Raw genomic sequence first — 17,802 nt, forward strand, 5'->3', positions numbered from 1 at the left:
CAGATAGCACAGTACTGAAGACATGCCATTAAAAACAAGAGTCCTTGTGTGACATCATCCCTCTACATTTACGCTACCATCATCATATCTTTTTTCAAGCGAGGCAACTCCGTACACTAAGGGTCAGCAGGTATACAGAGTTATTCCTAATGGAGGAAAAAAAGGCTGAACTCTGCTAAAGACTCTCTGAAACATTAAGGGAAAAAAGTCTAGGATTATTAAAATTAACATCAGTTAGCTTAGACAGAAAATCCTTAACTGTCCAGTTAGATTAGTCAGCCATTCAAACTCCTTGGAGGTAAGGGCTGCTTACAGGCTGTTTAAACTACACTACAGCTCTAATGAATGCAGGATAAGTAACTTTGGAAAGCAAGCACCTTGAAAAAAATACTAGAAAATGCAAATTTTAATTTAATTCATGTACTTTTGTGTATGGGGGCTGCTATTTGGTTGAGTGGTTGTTAGAGTTTATGAAAAAGGTAATGAAAGATCAGATGGATACTGTTCAAGAGCATTAGCCATAATGATAAAATTGTAAGCTATTAGCAGTTTTAAATATATAAATATATAGCTGCTAATGGGATATGCGGTTATGATGCCATAGCAAGATTATTTTGCCACTAATGATTTTTTAAAGAGAAGAAACTGAAATCCCAAGTTATCTGCATACTACACTATTTAACAGGGAGGCCATTCCCTTAATGTTAAACAAAGTTATGAAGAGCCAAGTTAAACTAACTCACATACAACATACTGAAAACTGATTAAACAATAACGATATTCCCTTGCCGACAGTACAGCAGTAGCGTGCTTCACTTGTCTTTCGATACACTATCTTAATATTCAGATATATCTATCTCACAAAACATCAAGTGAAGCCATGTGGAAATCAAAATTCCTACTGAGTTTTAGTATACAGAAGTAGGGGAAATTTCAGTGAACTTATTTTTTTTTGTCCTTCATGGAAATCAAAAGCTACAGGAAACCTGCATAATTCTATTTACATCTTTAACGTCCATCTTCTCACTAGCAAATGGTTTCCATGGTTTTGTTCATTTTCTAAATTTTTATTTATTTTTGAAACAAAGAAATTAAAGCAAATAACTGCAGGTAGGTAGTCACCTTATTAACACCTATTTAATGCTACACATGAGAGTTACTGACTTTAAGGAAGGCAGGACTGTCCCTGTAGGCTTCTTCATAATGCTGTATGGACATGAAATTTTTACCCACGCAGTTAGCACTGCAAGCACTATGGCATCTGCTTGGAGGAACAGTGAGAGTATAAAAGACAGGGATACTTTGCTACTGACTCCACCATCCTTTGCAGGATTTCACATCTTAGGGGGTTTTGTTATTCACTCAAGTTTGGGTTCTGTGTTTCCAATACAACCATGATTAAATACACCATGATTAAATCAGCACAATGCCAGATAAGGTGGGTCTCCTCAGTTAGACAAGGAATACAGAGAGATAGCATATTAATACAACCAATTAACAAAAGCCTTTTGAGTGCAAGTCCTCTGAAAAGTCAATGTGAATGCAGGTTCCAACCCCAGATGGCATTTCTAAAACATTGACAGAACAGCATCATCTCAATGCTACACCGATAAGACTAAATTTGCTCTCAGTGTTTTTCTATTTGCAACTGGTATTGAGCACCTTTCTACTTTTGATATGTTTCATATGAATACAAAGAAGAAACTGTTTTCTTGGTCAAAATTTGCATTTATATTCTGACATTCAACCTAGTTTCTTTCATTTGTTTATGCAAATTCTTGTTTACCACTGCTAGCGTTTCAAGAAAATGAAATCATTGTGCTTTTTATAATATTACACAGGAATAGGATCTGGGAAGCATGATCTAAAAATGCTTTGCTACATTTCAAGTTACATTTGTTTAAAAGCACAGAATTTATTTTCAAGACACTGAGGATTTGCATACTTGCTTGGGGGGCGTGGGGAAGCACCGCAGAGGGAAGAAGAGGATGTAGTAAAAGCCAGGCACTTAATTTTCAAATCTGGGAATAATATTCTTTTCCATTGGAGACAAAACCTACTCTCTGGACAAGACAGACATCAATTACGTGAAAATTTTTAGAGCATTCAATGTAATGGATGATAGTTTTAATTACTTAAATACGTAATTGCCTGACAACTAATCCCAATCATGATTGTGGTTTGGGGTTTTTGTTGTTGGGTTTTTTTGGGTTTTTTTTGTTTTGTTTTTTTTATCAGTACCAGACACAAAATGAACATTCAAGTATAATTGTTTATTTAAAAAAAAAACAACTAGGGTCTATGGGTAATTGCATTGTGTGCTGTTTATCGAGAATTTTAAAATTACAAAAGAGCTTAAAAGACATGGATTTAACAGGGATTTGGCACACTGAGAGCATCATAACTTATCAAGTTTATGGCATTAACTAAATCTGCTACTTACAGCAGTGCCCAGCTAAAAGAAGTCAAAACAATCATAAGGCCACGTGAAATTTAAACTCAAAAGGGAAGAATCTCTCTTTTGTGAATTTTGAAAAGGGAAGAATCTCTCTTTTGTGAATTTTAGCTGTGACAGAGAATCCTTGCTCTTCTCCATCCTTTTTACCTTAAGTCAGCATTGCCAAAGCTGGTGCTTCTGCATGACATTTCAGATGTTATGAAATCCTAAATTATGACACTGTAACCTCAGAAAAGATCTTGCAGTTGATTCACAAAATGTCTGAGTATTTGAAATGCAAGCAGAAGTACAAAAGACAGTGAAAGTAACAGTGGAAAACTTCCTGCCAAACTCTACGCATTTAATTCAATTCCACATAACCACTACGCAGAATATCTGATGTTGGGCTCCAGTGTGTGTGTTCCTCATGGCATAGATAACACAGTTATCCTGCACCTAGAGGATTGCTGGAGTTATTAATAATGCATTCACCCAGTTACTCTGCCTGAAAACGCACATTGCTCAGTAAAGACAAAACATTTTTTCTCAAGTTCCATATTTTAAAGATTGGAAGGGTTCCTGATGACTGAGGAAAAAAAGAGAGAAAAAAAGGCTAATGTTATGCTAACATTTAAAAAAGGCAAGAAGGAAGGTCAAGTAAACCACAGGCCTGTCAGACAAGAAGGTAGTTGGGGACAGTCAGCATGGATTTACTAAGGGCAACTTGTGCCTGATGATTCTGATTGCCTTCTGTGATGAAATGACTTACTTTGTGAGCGGGAAGAGAACAGTGGATGATGTTTACCTTGTCTGGAGGAACAGACTGACAAGAATGTTACGAAATGAAATAATGAGAAGTACAAGCAAAGCATTGTCCAGTTAGGACTGTACACTGTTCAATTGTCCCAGTACAAGCAAAACATGTCCAACGGAAGGCCATGAGGGTGATTAGGTGGCTGGAGTGCATGAGATACAACGAGAAAGCTGGGTTTGCTTGACATTAAGAAGAAAAGGCTAAGAGGGTATCTAACTGCAGTCTTCCACTGAAGAAGAAGAGAGAAGGCAGGGCCAGACCCTTCTCAGAGGCACACAGTGACTAGACAAGAGGCAACATCCACAGGTTATAGCATAGGGCATCCAACTAGATATAAGGCAAATTATTTCACAGAGTGTTGAAGAGCTGGTTGCCCACTCTGCCACTGGAGATATTTAAAATCTGACCAGGACATGGCCCTGAGCAACCTGCTCTAATGTCAGAATTGGTCCTACTTTGATCAAGAGGTGGGACTGGACCACCCTCAAGGTCCCCTCCAGCTTAAGTTATTTAATGATCAATAAGGACATTCATGAAATGTTGCTAGGCATAAATAATGCAGTATGGGGACCAAGAACACAAAAAATAAAATAACAAGGTAATTTCTCTTTTGCATCTAGGCTCCACTAAATTCTGGGAAAGACAAGATTACTAGAGCTGGTCTTTGCATATTTGGCCATAAGTTTAGACTATGGAAGAAAAGATTGGCAGGGTGGAGATGATGTTGGAGGACCAATGGAACTCAGTACAGTTTAGCCAACTAAACTCACTCCTAACGTACCTCCTATACTGAGGTGAGAGAGGGTCCTACACTAAAGCATCCTTCTGGCACCTTCCTCAGACAGCTCCTGGAAGAATCCAATCCTCTCTTCAGCTATAATCTTTGGTATTGCATGAATAGCACAAACACGCTTTGACTTAAAGTGGGAGCTCGACTCATGTAAAAATGTCAGATGATCCGTTAAGAATATTTCTCTATGGAAGGAGCGTGGATCTTGAGAAATATCTAGAAATCAAAGTCATATACCACAATTCTGTTATGCTAGGAGCTGTGCAAATGTAAAATCAAGAGTATTGGGATTCTAAAAATAAATTAGAAATATACACAGGTAACACTAGAGAAAAAGCAAAGGACTGTAGGAAGAATCAACTCTTTACCTCCACACTTAGAGCTGACTGGGTTTAGGAAACCACCCAATAGAAGGGTTAAACTAAACTGCTTAGAAACAGCCAGGAAAAAATAAATACACCCATTATTACATCCATTTACTGTAGTTGGAATAAAATGCCTTATATTGGTGATCACATAATCCGAGATGCGCTCTGCCCTGGAGCAGGGTTCCTCTGACACTGAACTCACATCCACACTGAGGTTCCCATCTGCAGGTGCCATGACACCCTCCTCTCCTTTCAGCTTACCGCTTGGCCAACCACACACTAGCGTGTCTCAGCCTCTTAAGATATTCAGCATTAGGCCTTTCCCATTCCGTTAAGTTTATAAAATTCTCTCTCTTACGTATTTCTTTAACACAATATCTACTGACACTATTTTGTTATATTTAATGATCAGTTTAGTTAAGTGGCTTTTTAAAACCTGTTCTTTGGAATATTTTTTTTTTCCCTAGGAACTGGTTTCCCCACTTATATTTGGGAGTCAAGAAGATATTGCTTGACCAGAAAAGTTGACCTTTCTTGGACGAACAGTCTCACTGGAAAAGAAGAAGAAATCGAAACAAAACTGACATGATTATTAACCAAAATGAGTGAGAATCGAGTTCCACAATATCCATGTATGACAGTGAGAGCGTTCAGCATTCATACAGAAAAAAGAAAGAAGTAAATATTCAGCAAAATATTATATACCACGTAGAGCAAAATCAAAAGCACACTGATTAGAAAGAGACTTTGCAGCAAACTGTAATCAAAGTTTTGATTTGGATTTTTTGCTTCTGTGGCTGTTTCAAAGGCTTCCTCATTCTCCAACATCATGTTAGAAAATTTAACAAAAGGAAGCTGAATGGGCATGAGGAATTTTGGAGATGCTCTTTACCTTCTCTATCATTACAGTTCCTAGAATTCCAGGGAAATGTAACCAGCTTGAATACATCTTCAAATTGCTTGGCTGAAATGCTGTGTGTCTACAAGTCACCAAAATGTAGGTTTCTGAACAGAACATCTATGGAAAAAAATAAAAGTATAAAACCTCCTACTTCCATACAGATTGGAAAACCCGAAAGAAAATTAGCACAACTTACAGAACTAATTTTAGTCATTCATGTCTTTCATGCATGTTAGCTGAGCATTCCCATTGCTCCACACCTGCCTTTATAATCACCACAAAGTATGACTGGAACATCAGACTGTGTTCTTCTGTGATTAGAAGGTAATTAGTTTTAATTTGTTGTTAATGATAAAAGAACCAGCGATGGGGGTTTGTTTAAAACTCTGAATCTTTTTTACTGTGATTTTTAGTAAGCCCCACTTTTTTATGGTGATATAAGACCACTATTCCTGATTACATTACCCCTTCTTGTTCATATGGGCATTAATCTTTCACGGATAACGTGGCCTGTTTCTAATGAAAGCCTTAAGCCTTAGAATAAAAGCACTCAATTTAGGTTCTTTAGAAATAGTGTCTCATTGAAACTGCATAGGAGGTTGATTAAATACCTTGCTGTCCAAATGACTTACGAAAATTAATGGACCAAATTGAAGTAAAAACCTCTATGTTCTTTTCTTGTAACAAAATAAGGACAACCTAAATGTAAAAAATTGCCAAGGAGATTATACAAGCAATCAGCTGCTACCAATGCTTTTCTAAGTGAGCCAATATATCAACATTATTCAGAATTCAGGCTTATTCAGGCTTCATTGGGAAGAGCAGTTATACCAGAGAAAAATAGTAGAATTTTCTCTCTTGTTAATTAAAGGGTAGCAGTAGAAGGTTTTTGGAGGTTATTGTAAAGCTAGTGAGATATGAAGATTAGGTGTTTTCAGAACCGGAAATGAAAAACCAGGAAAATGTAGGTCCATCGCGTCTTCATATCTCAAATATCTGGACGTTGGTTTCCAGACTGGTGGAGCAGTATCAACATCAGTTTCTGAACTCTGTTCTGCATGTTAAGCATGTGTCTAAATATGCCTGTAGGGAGATCATTTCACTGCATTTCACACTGCTTTCCAGCCAGAAAAGGCACCCATCACCTTACTGAAAGATCACTGGAAAAACCTATCAGGACAGCAATCTAGGCCTACCTGACTTCTTTATGTAGACTTCCTTTACACTATGTATTTTGGGGAGCAAAATGTGTCTTTGTATTTATTCAGTATCTCATGCAATGGAGCTCCCTCTGAGATGAATTGATGCTACTGGACTACAAATAATAACTAAAAATCTTCAAACAGGACAGTCAGTGGGGTAGCTGCTCACAGAGAAAAAACTTAAATGAATTTGGAAGTATCTTTGTGAATATTTGGCTCTGTGCTCCTACATGCCTACATCAGAGAACAAATTGGTAGTGCTGACAGTCAAAAAATGAAGCAAGTAAAAGAATGGATTTTAACTTGCTACCAGTATTGCATGAAACTGCAGTAGAACAGCCTGAAGTTTAAAAAAAAAAAAATTAAAAAGAGAGATAAGTAACAGCAATGTGCTCTGAATCAGGCACTTAAATGAGTGGCCAAATAAAGGCACTGAGGGCTTACAGCAAAACACAGGACATAAGGACATTTTGTAGAAGATACACCTGAAAGATATGCTGAGAGACTTGCTAGAATATCCTCCTTAAGATATACCTATTCAGTAATGGAAGACAGCTTTAGGCAAAAGAATACAAGGAGTTGACTGTACGTAGCTATGAACAGGAGATCTCCACAAACAGGTTAAGAGTGCATAGCTTTAAACCTCAAAGCCGTAGGGTCCCTGGGATCAGCAAAGCAATGCAAGACCAGCCTGGACAGAGAAATCCGTTGACTGGCTTCGGTACAAAATATTACTCGGGCAGATGAAGTACACAATAGCGTACGCTACTGTGGAGCCGCTTTGCAAAGTAGAGTCATCACTACACCTGGCCTCCCTGCTTACTTTTTACATGATTACATTTTGTCCCATTGCTAAAATTAAAAAACAGGCTCCCACTTCCACAGTTGACTAGGCTGCTGTGTTTAAACGATGCCCATTAATTTCAGGATTCCAGTCTGCAGAAGACTTGTTTCAGCTTTCCAAATTTCCTAAGGAGGCCAAGAGTTTTACCCTTAAGTTTCCCTGTATTGAAACGTGCTGGTAGAAAATGTAACTTTTAAAGTAACCTAACATTGCGTCAAGTAAGAATTCCGAACTTTCCTTCCTCCCTTGAAAGAAAGCGTTGCTACATTTAAAATGTTACATTTTCTCCAACAGCCCATCTCTAATGTGAAAATTAATGTGCCCCGCCTGAGAACCTCTGCAATAATACTGAATGTATTAAAAATTGCTGCTTCTATTCGATACTGATTAGTTGGCTTTTAAAGTTATAAAATGGCCATCCACAATTGCATTTTATTGATTTACATTTTTAATTATGTTTTGCATAACATAAAATTAATTTCCAAATTATTATCTAATTAGCAAGGATTTTAGCTAATTATAAGATTTGAAAAATCTGTCATATGAACCAAGATAGGAAAAAGTGAAGGAAGGACTTCAAAACTGTATAGTTTTGTGTTAGTTGCCAGAACCATTTCAGTAGTGTGGCAATACTGATGATTGAGCCTAAAAGCCCCATCAAACCCTGCACCAAAGCATCACAACAGTTAAAATAACCACACAGATATCTTTTTTTATCACAATTATTTAAGAAAAATTATATTTTGGCTGAAAAATAAGGACAGCCTTTATGTTTTTCAAAAGGAAACAAAAGAAGTATTCTACCCACCTTATCTTGATTTGATTCTACTTTTTTTCCCAAACAAAAAATAAGAAAAAATACTTATGTGAAAAAATCACTAGCTAGAAGGTGTTGGGGAGAAGGGCAGCTCTCTCTCCAATTATTTCTATTATTCTGGCATTATTTTTGATACAACCAAATTGGAAAAAAATAATTTAAGAATAATAAGAATTTTGCAGCTTCAAATACATTTCCTTATTCCTTGCAAGTAAAAACAGAAGTTAAATAAAATGTGAAATTGTGTGGACCTAGGGTCTCCAAGTCTACTCCAATTTGTTGGAACTAATTAGTACTGAAATTTAGACTGATGAAATAAATTTTAGAGGCATTCCCAGGTTTTATTTTGACTTGTACTACCAATTTTTACAGCCCTCTACAGCCTGCACTCCTGGGACCTACATATATTCCACCACACAAGCTCCAACCTCACAGACCGTTTCCTTGACGCGGGGAGCAGCAATCCCCAAGGGGCGGCAGCTCTCTGGTCAAGCAGGCGCCAGTACAAAGGCCAAACCGTGCCCATCTTCTCCCCTGGGCAGCAGATTTCCAGCACCAGTCAGCATGGCTGAGCCAAGCCCTTCTAGCAATTGGGTAGTACCGACACTGAGGTCTGGATGCATTTCAGCTTATCTTAGTAGAAATCCAGCTTCTTCCTTCATCTGAGAAGATGAGAGTTTGTGACAAGAAAAGGGAAATTATATACTATTATGCTAGCTGCCTCATTGTTTGTATAGGTTTGGGGAAGAGCGGCTGGAAAGGACCTGGGGGTGTTGGTCAACAGCCGGCTGAACGTGAGCCGGCAGTGTGCCCAGGTGGCCAAGAAGGCCAATGGCATCCTGGCCTGTATCAGAAATAGTGTGGCCAGCAGGAGTAGGGAAGTGATCGTGCCCCTGTACTCGGCCCTAGTGAGGCCACACCTCCAATACTGTGTTCAGTTTTGGGCCCCTCACTACAAGAAGGACATTGAGGTGCTGGAGCGTGTCCAGAGAAGGGCAACGAAGCTGGTGAAGGGTCTGGAGAACAAGTCTGATGAGGAGCGGCTGAGGGAACTGGGGTTGTTTAGCCTGGAGAAAAGGAGGCTGAGGGGAGACCTCATCGCTCTCTACAACTACCTGAAAGGAGGTTGTAGCGAGGTGGGGGTCGGTCTCTTCTCCCAAGTAACAAGCGATAGGACGAGAGGAAATGGCCTCAAGTTGCGCCAGGGGAGGTTTAGATTGGATATTAGGAAAAGCTTCTTCACTGAAAGAGTGGTGAAACATTGGAACAGGCTGCCCAGGGAAGTGGTTGAGTGACCATCCCTGGAGGTATTTAAAAGACATGTAGATGTGGTGCTTAGGGACATGGTTTAGTGGTGGACTTGGCAGTGCTAGGTTAATGGTTGGACTTGATGATCTTAAAGGTCTTTTCCAACCTAAACGATTCTATGATTTATATCTAGACTGGCACCTTTACATGACTACTCTGGAGATACAAGCCACAGTTAAGACTCAACCCAGTCTCTGTGAAAGTTACAGGGGCTTCTGTGCAGCTCTAACATTAAACCAGACCCAGCATTGCATATTACTACCAAGCACCAACTGGCTGGGGCTGAAGAAGTTGATTACTGTATCTTCTCAGCCAGCTCTTTTGTTAAATGTTGCATCATTGCCTTTAAAATTAAGGAAAAATAAACAGTAAAAAAGAAAGGAAAAAAAAAAATCAATCAGTTCTTTTAGAACTACTTTTAAAAGAAACCCAAAATCTTCATGCCAGCATAAAGGTTTTGGAAGAGCACTGGGGACTATTTTCCAGTTTTTAAATTATTGAGCAGACTGAATAGCTAAGCAACATGAAGACCTGGGCCAGGTGAGCTCAGCAAGGAACCCGCAGAAGATATGCCTGTTGCATGCTGCCTCGGAGGGGGTATTGAAGGAATTCACATTTTCTACACATGTAAGCTGCTGAGCATGCTTCCCCTACCATCGTATTTTGCCTGGCGTCCAGAGGCACAGCGGTGCCTCTAACCACTGCTGCTGCTAAGGTGGGCCATGCTACGTGCTCTGTCTGTGTGAGCACAGACCAAGGTGCTAAAGGACTGCACACACCCTTAGTCGTGCTTCGTTTGTCCACTTCGTTGGCAAAAGGATGCCTTGCATTTGACTCCTTTATCATCTACGTATTATGCTGATGGATGATAGAGCCTAACTTAGTATCCCAAAACTGATCATCCGGTGTTGCTACCAAACTGTAACAAACATTTGGTGGAGGACTCGGCCAGGCCCTGTCCAGCCCCTCTAAGCTCTGAAGACCTTCATTTAGGGCTTTTAGTGTATTCTTCTCTTGGGCCCTCAAGGTCTCCTAAGGCCTGCTGCTGAGCACAGGTTTAGAGGTCTGAGCAGCATGGATGCACATTGAATCTACAGAATGGCTTTGGGCTTGAACACAGGCTCAGGATGGCACTCAAATATAAACCACACCAGACTTCAGAGGCATAAATGAACTCTTCGACAGTATGTGGAGAAGAAGCAATCAATCTGAAAGTTCAGCAGCCATTCACAGAATCAAATATTCGGAGAGGGTTTTGAAGTACAACATCTGAGAAGATTTTGTAAATGAGGAGAGCACAACATCTACTTGCAAACACCAGTAAATCATCCCCATCCCTTTCATTACATCAGATACTCTAGGAATGTTTCAAGTCTGATGCTCACAGAAGTGGATCTACTTTTTACAAGAACAAGAGAAATAATCTCAGTGTTTTTTTCTGTTGTACCAAATCATTTTAAAATGGCATAGCACTTTTTCATGCTTAATCCTATCTAAATTTTCTTACGCTTTGATTTATTTTAGCAAAATCAGTTCTGTGATAATACTATGGGGTTTTTTTTTTTGCTTTTATAAAACCAGTTTTAATGTACTCATTTACTTCAGAGCCTTGTAAAGTGAATTACTAAACAAATTAAATCTCTCTCTCGGTATCTGATCTACTTTGAAGTTGTCCACGGTATGGCATTAACTGAAGTGACGTACTTGAGAGATAACTCCTCATTAGCTGGTTATGAAGGAGAATGGCCTCCCCACAGAATAAGAATAGTATGACTATACTATTTGGGGGGTTTGCCTTTCCGCTTGATGATTCAGTTTGCACTATGCTCATCCATGAGACACACTGAGATTTTAAGGGGCATGCCCTATTGTTCAGAGTGCTACAGCAAATTGTTCATAGGTGCAGTCTAATATTGGACTTCAGTACTTTCTTGGGATATTCTAGAATAGTGTCTGATTTCTTCTGGCACATGTAAGGAACAGAAGATTATGTACAAAGAGTATAGCTCTCCTTCACTGCCCAGGAATGCCCCCCAAAAGCCCAGGGGGTAGTTTGACAAGAAACGACATCGTATTAGTCTATTTTGTAAGATGGGAAACTAGCACTCAAATTCAGATTGCCTAATTTCTGTCTGATTCCACGTGCTTTGTGTTTATTACTAACACTCTCTCTTCAACAAATATCATAAGGGACAGAGATAAGGAGGCATTCAGGGCACCTGGATTTGGATTAGAGAATAAATGTAACAGAGAAGCTCTAAGTCCCTTTTGTAAGATACTTGACACCCACCATACTGGGCTCAGACAACGAGCCCACGTCCCACAGACAGAATTCAAATAGTGCGTACAAATGTGAACCTCTGTCCCAGCTATCCTCTCTTATCCACCCACAAAGTAACAGGAGAGCAGAGCTGGTACTAAAGACAATCCAGAGTCTGACAGCCAGGAAAAGCTCCCACCTGGCATCACCGAGGGACTTCAATACACTATCCCAGGAACATAAGCAACCAAGCTTCATGGTGCATGAACTTAATAAACCTAATAAAGACCCTGCTTCCAAGGAGGAGTAAACCTGTTGCAGCAGCGCGGCAGAACGACTGCATAGGCAAACTGCAAGATGTTATGAAGACCAAGGTAGCCTGACACAGCCCACTACAGAAGGCATCACAGGCTACTAGACACCAAGGCCATAGGTGAACAAGCGCACCCCCATCTTTCACACAGATTCACAAAGCGGTAGCCCAAGACAGGAGTCCTAAGCACAGAAGGCACTGTATGGCCAGAGGCAGGTGTAGAACAGCAGTTCAGAGACAACAGCTGAGTGACCGTCATGCTCAGGGAGCTGCAAATACCAATCATAACTGAACGCTGCTGCCAAGTGACAGACAACTACCACACGGACAAAGTCATAACAAGCAAGCTTATACAAATCCTAGCCATCAAGTGGGTCAGTACAAAAAAAAACCCAAACAAAACAACACACAAACCAACAAACAGCAAAGGTGGTGTAACAAAAGCTGTGGAGTTCCATGGTTCATACTTGCAGGTAGGCTAAATAACGATTGCATGTCAGGGCCTGTTTTTTATTGTTACCTACTCTGTTGTAAAGGACCCTGACTCATAGACAGAGAGGGTGCCAGGACTGGATGATGAAGGGATTAGCACTGCAGGGCACATGGCAATATAGATGCAACTAGAAAGGACAAATGAGAAATCTCCCAAAGAAGAAATACAGTCATAGCACTGAGAAAATCCTTCATCACATTTGAGAATACAGATGAGAAGCTGGACACTTGCTCAAAAGCCAGCACATTGGAAGGACAATGAAGCCAGCGAGGATACAGTGGTCCAGCAGCAGACTAAGCCTTTGCAATCCCTTGCAATAGAATCCTCTGGGTAAAGCAACCAAGCAACTATTAGGGAAAAGCAAGCAACTGTGCTTGTATTTAAAACAAAGAGGTCACAAACACAGTGGAATTTGGAGGGAGTAGCACAGTAGCAAAGGGTTTGAAATAGACACCATGAAGTCCATCTGCTGCCATGAGGCTTGACTGCTAGCTGCTGTTGACTAACTTATAAAAAGTTTCATCATTAAGTAGCTAGTTTAGATTTAGGTACATGCAGTCCTCTCAGTTTATTATCTAGTGGGAAATACAGAGAACAGCAGACACAAACAGAAATGTTATGTTCCCTACAGATCACAAAATCAAATGCCTTTCAGTTCCAGGCTTTAATCTACAGTCTTTCTTCCAGGTGGTGGCAAGGCACAGGTCCAAGATACAGTATGGCTTGCACCAGATGTTGGCATTCATGCAAGCCTAATTTTGGCAAGCAGGGGAAGAAGCAGGGCATGAGATGCTGTGGCAGCCGTTCTGGTGTTGGCCTGGTGCCTTGAGAGCATGGCAGCATTTCACGTGTGTGTCAGGCCTGGATACTTCTCCCCGTTATTTTACGTTCTTTAAAGCAAAGCAAGTCTCCAGCTGTTATGGTGTGGTGAAAGTAAACTTTAAACAATCAAATGAGTGTAGCTGATACAGAAATATGCAGACATGCTTGAATTTGTGCAGAGTCTGAAACTCTATCTCTGCATACCTACACATCATGCACTTTAGCCTGTATTCATTCAGATGGGCAGTGATTTAGATGACAACGATGGTATTGTGACTACAAGTATTTCTAATCTTGGCTTCTATTCAGAGCAGCGTTGAGTCAAGATACAACTTGAACATTTGTACAACAAAATTGAGTTAAGTAATTCTATAAACTCCAAATAGCTGGCCTATCAAAAAAAACATGAAACGAAGCTCAAGTACTGCCGATGTTTGAATTAGCAGCATCACGCAAAAGCAGCTACAGATTACAAGCTGAAGTGAGCAAATTCAATTGCTAAGCATAGATCATGTGCTGTTTTATTATTTGGCTATTCTCTCTTGAGCGGTCTGGATTGAATAGAGCAACTTCAATTCAGCAGCTGCTGACATGAAGCCAAATAGTATTCTACTGCTTACAAAAGCATGTGAAAAAGCAAGTAAAGAATCATGAAATGAAGACCTGAACCAATGTTCCTCTAAGTCAGAGCTGAGAGCGTGGAGGGTAAGAAATGAAGGACTACCTGCTATGCACGGAAGGGACAGGGAATTAAAGAAAGGCATTTCATGGACGCATGGCAAGGTCAGTTGACAAGGCATGACTGAAGCCTGGGTAAACAGCCAGGTGGTATGGTAACAAGGCAGGAGAACATAATTTGCTGGTCTCTCAAATTTTGGTACTGTAATCCTCATTGAAACTTTGTTAAATCTCATTGGTAGATATGCCTTATAATTCTGATTTTAATCTGATTATGTGGGGATTGGCTCTCTAGAAAAAAATGTGGAAGGGAATTGGGATACTTCTGAGAGAAATCCTCACCTAATGTATCTAAGTCAGAAGAGCAGACACGTAGTCTCTTACAGACATGCTAAAAGGCTCTATCCTGGGACCGATATGTCAGTGATCCAGGAACAAAGACAAATCTTTTCATATTACTGGACATGCCTTGCATTTTAATCACTTGACAGGGGAGAGAACCAAGGGTCCAAAGAGACAAGGTGGCACAGAGTCGGTCGGGGTTTTCTTTGGCTCATTGATCATGGATTAGCTTCCTGAGGCAAAAAAAAGCTTTAAATAAGAGATCATGTAATGTTACTAACACCAGTTCTATTTCCAGGTGCATCAGAATATAGCCTCAAATTAAGTCAGTAATAAGGCTCCATATTTACCCTGATCTAATTTGCAGCAGAAACTTGTATCATTGGCTTTGTTACCAGGGAAACTGACTGCTAGAAAAGCAGTAAGATTTAGGATGAATATTCTCTGTTGTGGACAAGGCAGAAACATAAAAATATTTAATACTGGAATAGCGTGCACCAGTTGACAGTGGCCAATATCTTTTTCTTTGGAAAAAGCAACTGAATTCAACTACCTGTTTGGAGATTACTGAGATGATGATATGAACTCTCTAGCTATGAGCCACCTATGAGCAACTGTTGTACAAGCAAAGATACATGACTTGACAGAACACCTTAAAAAACACCAGTACCAGAAATTGCAGTGTTTTATCTACAGTGAGCATTATTGTTGGATGCTTAACTTAAAGTATCTTAGCTAACAATTCTAAGAATAATGTTGAGTACTTTCTATTGATAGAAGAGTATGTCAGAGTTGAATACTTTTCTTACAACCAATCATTGTTTATCCGGCATATTGGATATTCATTAACAGGTCTCTCTGCATTTAGCTGTCTTTTTCTTAAGATTTTTACCTTAAGGGACCTAAGGAATCCTTTTAAGTAGAGTTTTGCCTGCAGAAACCCTGCTAATGGTGTTCCTCATAGGAACAGTTTCAAATGAGGTGATGGTGGCAGGTTGAGAGCAGCATACGTTCTTTTCATAACTTCCTCCACTTTTTCACTGTTGTTGACTTCTCTGATAGGCACACCGTTACCTTGTATACAACACACTGAACCAGATGACCCAAAACACCCGACCTGAACAGTCTTGCTTAGTGGAGGTAATGAAAGCACATCTGCTGAACTGGTGAAAGAGTCAGAAAAATCAGAAGCTTAAAGACAGTGCTCTAATAACCTTTAAGTAAACAACAGAAACCTATGGATATTTTCAATCCTAGCTTGAAAGTCCGTGAAGATAAACATGATTTTCAACCTAGGCTTGGTCAAGACGGTCGGTTTCAGGTGTGCAGTCACTACTGGTTAGTAACAAGTATTACATAAAGCAAGGATTTTTGAAGGAGACTGAGGGATTTAGGAACCCTGTATATTTGGCTATTAGGTCATCAAGAGCATTCAAAAACACTAATGTTTGCAGCTGAATTAAAGTAATATTTGCTAAACTTTTTTTTATTTTACGCTTGCAAACTGTAGACACATAGAATAAAATCAGGTTTTGAAACTGTTATTTCAACAATCTGCACTTGTTTTTTTTAACAACATATTAAGAAGGAGTCTACAAAGCACAGAGTTCCATTAAAATGTTTAGCATCTCTCTATAAACAAGAAAGATAAAAAACCTTGTATAATTTCAGCCTCAAAACACTTTAAGGAAAGCAACAGGAAAGAACAAAATCCATGCCTGTGTGCTGAGTAGAGGGGTACGTCTGTATGTGTGTGTGCAAACACACACTGTGAAGCACTGATTGATTTTATTAGCTGGATCTCTGTACTAGCAAATTATTTGTACCAGTGGAAGCTACAGAAGCCTGTAGTACCAAGCAAAGGGGAAACAAATTAATTGCCAACCCAGGCATTTTCCACACACTGTTCTATGCTTTCCACAAATGCTGCGGCGAGGTCCACCATTTCAAAAGGGAATATGCACAGGCTGCAGGAGGCTGCAGGAGGGAGAACTATGAAGAGCACTCCTCAGAAGGCAGTTTGTGAACAGATGGCCTGAGTGGTGCTTGCAGCCTACCCAAAAGCAACGGACACCTCCCCTGTGATTTATTTCCATATGAGTCTGGCAAGAATTGGCCTTGCCACACCCTCTAGAAATCAGTTCTCTCAGGAGACAAAAATCCAGGCCTTCACTTTGTTGTCTTTACTGAACTGAAAGTCATGTCTAGAGCTGTTAATTCTTATGTTCACAAGGTCAAATTTCTTTAAAACCATGAATATGGCCACAGCGCGTCAGAACAAAGGATCCTCTAAGCCCAGGATCCTGTCTGTACCAGGTGCCAGAAGAGGATGCTAGGGAAGGATTTCAGAACAAGGCGATCACACTGTATTACATTCCAAGCACTGTCACTATTTCCAGATCAAGATATCATTTCTACGTAGATAGAAACCCCCAGTGGATTTGTCTTCCCTGAACCTCTCTAGCTTCCTCTTAGTCCCATATGAAGCTTTAGCATACCCAAACCAATGAGCTTGCCAGCTACTTTCCTCTGACGGCATCAATATAGGCATAAAAGAATTTATACCGACACTGCTAGTGAAAAGGATTGACAAATAGCAGCTCTTCAGCTGCTGAAACAAGAATATGAAAAGAGGTTGATTTAAATAGATTTCTATCACATGTAATTGCAAAGTGTTGCGGTTTAACCTCAGTCGGCAACTGAGCACCACGCAGCCGCTCGCTCACTTCCCCCCCGCCCCGGTGGGATGGGGGAGAGAATTGGAAGAGCACAAGTGAGAAAACTCATGGGTTGAGATAAAAACAGTTTAATAATTCAAATAAAATAATAATAATAATAATAATAATAATAATAATAATAATAATAATAATAATAATATACAAAGCAAGTGATGCACAGTACAATTGCTCACCACCCGCTGACCGATGCCCAGCCAGTCCCCAAGCAGCAGCCCCCCCGGCCAGCTTTCCCCAGTTTATGTACTGAGCATGACGGTACATGGTACGGAATGTCCCTTTGGCCAGTTGGGGTCAGCTGTCCTGGCTGTGCCCCCTCCCAGCTTCTTGTGCACCTCCAGCCTTCTCAGTCGGTAGAGCATGGGAAGCTGAAAAGTCCTTGACTAGTGTAAGCACTGCTCAGCAACAACTAAAACATCGGTGTGTTATCAACATTATTCTTGTACAAAATCCAAACCACAACACTGTACCAGCTACTAGGAAGAAAATTAACTCTATCCCTGCTGAAACCAGGACACAAAGCAATCAAGGGTTCTGAACAACAACAACTACCTCTTTTAAAATAATGATTAAAAGTCAGGCTCAGCTTTAGCTGTCTAAATTGTCTAATCTAAATTATTATTTCTTTATGTTATATCTATATACATATAGGAAGGCAACTTACTCCAGAAGACAGCT

This window comes from Aptenodytes patagonicus, chromosome 7, assembly GCF_965638725.1.
Source record: "Aptenodytes patagonicus chromosome 7, bAptPat1.pri.cur, whole genome shotgun sequence".
NCBI lineage: Eukaryota > Metazoa > Chordata > Aves > Sphenisciformes > Spheniscidae > Aptenodytes > Aptenodytes patagonicus.